Source organism: Marmota monax, unplaced genomic scaffold, assembly GCF_021218885.2.
Source record: "Marmota monax isolate L192 unplaced genomic scaffold, Marmota_monax_Labrador192_F-V1.1 WCK01_AAM20220418_F8-fsc00024, whole genome shotgun sequence".
Lineage (NCBI taxonomy): Eukaryota > Metazoa > Chordata > Mammalia > Rodentia > Sciuridae > Marmota > Marmota monax.
In genome coordinates, this window is record NW_026695224.1 from 4,258,641 (window position 1) to 4,263,456 (window position 4,816).

Here is a 4,816-nt window from a genome sequence, read left to right on the forward strand (position 1 = left end):
TGAAGATGCCTTGGGCCTTTAGTCAAAGTGAATGGAAGGATATGACGGAAACCCAAGCAAAGATCTAAGCTTTTCCTTGAAAACAAGATCAACTGGATAACATTTATGTGCCACGGGGATTGAGTGTAGCTAAGAGCACAGGTGCACGGTCCTGGCCCCACCAGGTACTTCTGTGTGACCATGGACAGGTGGATCCCCTCTGTGACTTGGGCCTCTAGAAATGGAGGTAATTGCTGTTCCTAGCTCACCAAGCTGCCCTGAGTGCCAGATAATCAATCAGTAGTGTGTCTTATTGCAGTAGCTTCTTGATCTTTTTTTAAAGTTTCCCCCAATTATTAGTCCTAGAATTTGGGGGTTCAAAGACCCCTCAGAAACCATGGAGATCCATCTTTAGGGAAAGGGAAGTTTTTCAAATTTCCCTGAAAATCACTCTAGTCTGACAGATGAGGACCTTCCAAATCACAGGGATTGTCTGGGTCCCCAGAGGGTGGGAGTCACACTAACCTACTCGTGTTCCACACCATGTCACCATTCTGTAAACACGTACCTTTTATGCTATAACCACAGCAATCGATATCTCACAGAAGCGCATTTGAATAAAACACAGAAATTAAAACTTTAAAATAGAATTTAATATCACGAAAAATATGTCATTTGCACAGAGAACAGAGAGCAACAAAGGCTCCCCTTTCCTGCGGGGTGCAGTGGCACACGTCTGTAATCCCAGTGGGCTGGGAGGCTGAGGCAGGAGGATCACTTGTACAAAGTCAGCCTCAGCAATTTAGCGAGGCCTTAAGCAACTTATTGAAAACTTGTCCCAAAATAAAAAATAAAAAAACAGATTGGGGATGTGACTCAGTGGTTGAAAGACGACTGAGACAGGGTCTCGCTAAATTGCCCAGGCTGGCCTCCATCCTCCTGCCTCAGCCTCCCAAATGGCTGGGATTACAGGCTGGTGCCATGGCACCCCACAGTCACCCCCATTTTTGACCAGGGGAGAGTAAGACTTATGCTCTCATGACTGAGGCAGGCAATGGTACCTGGCAGGAATTTAGTAACACTTGTGTGTGTGAGTGTGTGTGTGTGTGTGTGTGTGTGTGTGTTACCTTCTATTTTATAGCCATTGGCAATGATATCCATTTATGAAACAGGGATAATATTTCCTTCTTACGTACATTTGCAACTTAAAAAAAAAAGTGAGAAGGTGGAAAAGACCGAGAAAGACTAGATTTCTGTTTGGAGAAAACATCACATGCCTTTGTACCCATCACTACAGCTTCCTGAGGCTTTTAATAGCCTAGAACTGTGCTGGCTATTATGGGCCACCATCAGCACAGGTGACCCTGGTCATCCAAATTAACTAAAATTAAGTGAAATTAAAAATTCAGATCCTCAGCCACCATAGCTTCATTCAAGTGCTCCATAGCCACACGTGGCTGATGGCTACCGTATTGGGCGCGGCCACAGATGGTTCCCTTCCTCACTCAAAGTCCTACCATCAGCACACTGGAGGGAGCTCTCCCAGCTCACCCGCGTCTCACCTGGCAGAGGTGGTTAAAGGCCTGGCTTCTCCCCGTGTAGTGGACATCAGGCAGGCATGGCCGGTGGACATCCCCAAGGAGCAGGCCTCTTGGAGGGGACTTCTTGAAGCAGGGAGGGAGAACAGAATGGGGTTGGCCGGTCCTGCAGAGAACAGACCCAGAACAGAAGCATGAAGACACAGGAGGAACCCAGTTCCAGGTGACCTCCCCGGAGTGGTCCTTCTTCACCTTTAGAGAGAGGCTAGGCGAGGAGTGACCTGCCACTCGCCAGGCTCAGCCTGAGCTCCAAAAAGCTCCACCGAGTCTCCTTTGGACCCAGATACTTCCTCCGTGGCCTAGTCCAGGGCTCAGCACAGCAGAGACCAAATCAGGCCTGATGTCAGATGGTGTCCAGCTAAGAGTGGTCCCCTATTTTTAAATGGCCATGTCTTAAACAGTTATGTAAGTATGTACATAATATCCTGACTTTCGCTCCTTGGCCTACAAAATCTACGATATTTACCATCTGAACCTTTAACAGAAGTTGGCAAAGCCCTGGTCGAGTCGTGGCCTGTCCCAGTGTCCTGGTCCTCTGTCCTCCCCTTCTCATAAGTGGGCTTTGTTCTAAATGTTCTATTTTGAAGCTATTTTGACACTTGGAAAACGTTCTTAAACATCCAAAGCGGCGAGGTTCCCAGCAGGTCATAAAGGCTGACTCATGACATCCCTAAGTGCTGCATCCCTGAGAAGCTGACATCCACCCACCCAGCCACCCACTGCCCTCGGTGGTGTGCCACACTGTCCGGCACCTGGAGCACCCCTCTTGGACAGGCAGGCTGTCCTGCAAGCCCTGCATAGGGGGCTTCCTCAGAGCCCTGCCAAGGCCCTGAAGCAGGGAGCGAGCCTTTGGGAGGGTCTGGGAAGGTTTGTTGTACGCCAGCGGCAAATGGGAAGCCAATCAGGGGACAGAGCTTCCCTCCCGAGCCCTCCCCACGAGTCACATGTTCCTTACAAGAACAAGGCAGCCACACTGGGTCTGTGGGCGAACCCAGAGGGTCTGAGGAAGCAGACACACCCGCGCTGAGGGAGCTCTGGAACCCAACCCGAGTCAGGAGCTGGGCCTTGGGGTCCTGGGGGAGAGGCTGAGCACAGCAAAGAAAAGGGGGGCCAGAGACCTGGTAGAGAGGAAGCCCAGGCTGTGAGAACAGGGAACCGGAACGAGGCTCTTCTCATCCTGAGAGTCAAGAAGGGAGGGAGGCCTAGAAACGTTCACTGTAGGGAGATGGATCTTCCCTACAGACCGACCCTGATGATAAAAGACACGCACATGGAGCTTCCAAAAAAAGAGGCCTCGTTCCCTGTATTTCTATCTATAATAATAGTCAAGGTAGAAATGCACTCATAGGGGAAAAAAAATTTTTTTTTTGGCTAAAATAATCCCTGCTCACATAAAAGGTCAAAGCAATATTAGACTCTTATGCACAAAGGTATCCCCAGGGGGCCTAGGGTGTGGCTCAGTGACACTTGCCTTTGCATGTACCAGGCCCCCAGTGCCAGCCCCAGTACCACTGAAAAGCAGCCAACAAAAAGACATCCCCAAACCTAAATTTTATTTACAGCCTGGGTGAGAGGTTACCTTTGCACAAGACTTCATTGGCAACTTCCTTGTTGAAACATGGCAGGTTGACAACCAGACTCTCACGGGCCTTCCCCACTCCGGCTGCAGGAGAGGGTCTGAGGGGTAAGAGGCCAACAAGTGTTAGGAGACTGGAGCTCAGAGGAATGAATGTTGACCCAGGGGAGGAAACTGGTGCTGGGCACCTTCAGGGGGCAGCACAAACTCCACCATGAGGTCCAGGAAAGACTCGCACCTGGGCACACAGAGCGGTCAGGTGAGGCTCAGCGCTGAAATCAGGCTTGACGGCTGAACCCCCCAGGGGGCAGGTGTGGATGTCTGGACACCCAGCTGAGCAATCGGATCCAGGTGGGCCTCAAGTCAGCCACTCTTAGAATCTCCACTTTTGTGAGCCATCAAATCTCTTGTTTTAAGACAACTCAATTTGAGCTCCTGTCACTTACAACAGAAAAGTCCTCAATAACTCAACCTCATTTTAGGCAGATGTCACTCATCAGGAAAAAAAAAAAAAAAAAAGCCTCAAAAACCTTTGGATTCTGGAAGTGCTAATCTGAGTTTAAGTGTCTGAACTGAGTTTAAGTGTCTCTAATCATGACGGCGACCTGGCGTAGAAGGGTTCCTATAAGTGTCACCCAGGTATAAAACTCAGGAGGGCCTGGCACATACCTGTAACCCCAGCAGCTTGGGAGGCTGAGGCAGGAGGATCGTGAGTGCAAAGCCAGCCTCAGCAACAGTGAGGGGCTAAGCAACTCAATAAGACCCCGTCTCTAAATAAAATACAAAACAGGGCTGGGGAGGTAGCTCAGTGGTTAAGCACCCCTGGGCTCAATCCCTGGTGCCATAAATAAATAAATAAATCCTTGCTCATGCCAGGGGCTGGCTCTGCTGAAACAGTGTCACTTCTGTCTTCTGAGATTGGAACATTCATTAAAACTGTGACAAGGGGCTGGTGGTGGGGCTCAGGAGTGGGGCTCTTGCCTAGACTGTGCTGGGGCCTGGATTCAATACTGAAAAAATAAAGCCAATGACAAGACACACTGCCTTTGCTCCAAACTGTCGCGCTGGCTCAGAGGAGCCCTTGTGGGAGCCCAGGGGCTGCTGTGCTGTCTGGCTCCCAGAGGGGAGAACTGACCTGACGGTGGAAGGAGGCTTTCTTCCCACTGGGTGCTTAACTGCAGGGACTTCACGGGACCTCAAGGAGCTCCACCCAGGAAGGACCGCTCAGCAGGGGTCAGGAGAGGTGGAGGCGGCTTGGCCACAGGGGGTGGTCCTGCTTGGAAATGAGGCAGGATTGCTGCGGCAGAAGGTTCCGGAGTCTCACCGCCAGGAGGAGTGAAGAGAATGATGGTCAGCAGAAGCCTCAGTGGAGGCCAGAGAGCTGCACAGAGGCTGCTCGGGCTCTCCAAGAAAGAGATTCACTTTTACTTATTCCAGAAAGGTCTTCTCCCTTTACTGACTCAGAGGGTTCTACAATCAAAAAGAGCAAGACTTGTGTTTATGGGTTCCTCCACCCCTACCGCCCCGCCCAGGAAAAGAGCAAAAGTGTACAAAAATAAAACACGTTCTACATTTTGTAAGAGGAACGATTTCTTTGAAAGCTTCAACCCATCTTAGGTGGGGTACACAGTCTGCTCCTTTTTTCTTAAAGGAACAAGCAGTT

General features: G+C 50.2%; 1 long non-coding RNA gene across 1 annotated transcript; it reads right to left on the minus strand.

The window, feature by feature from the left end:
* Positions 1-610: 610 nt before the first annotated feature.
* LOC124086237 (uncharacterized) lies at positions 611-4,600 on the minus strand. Its single transcript, XR_006849746.2, has 3 exons — positions 4,289-4,600; positions 3,157-3,254; positions 611-1,683 (listed from the first exon to the last, which is right to left on the minus strand). It is a non-coding gene; the product is annotated as an uncharacterized LOC124086237 (long non-coding RNA).
* Between the last annotated feature and the right edge of the window lie 216 nt (positions 4,601-4,816).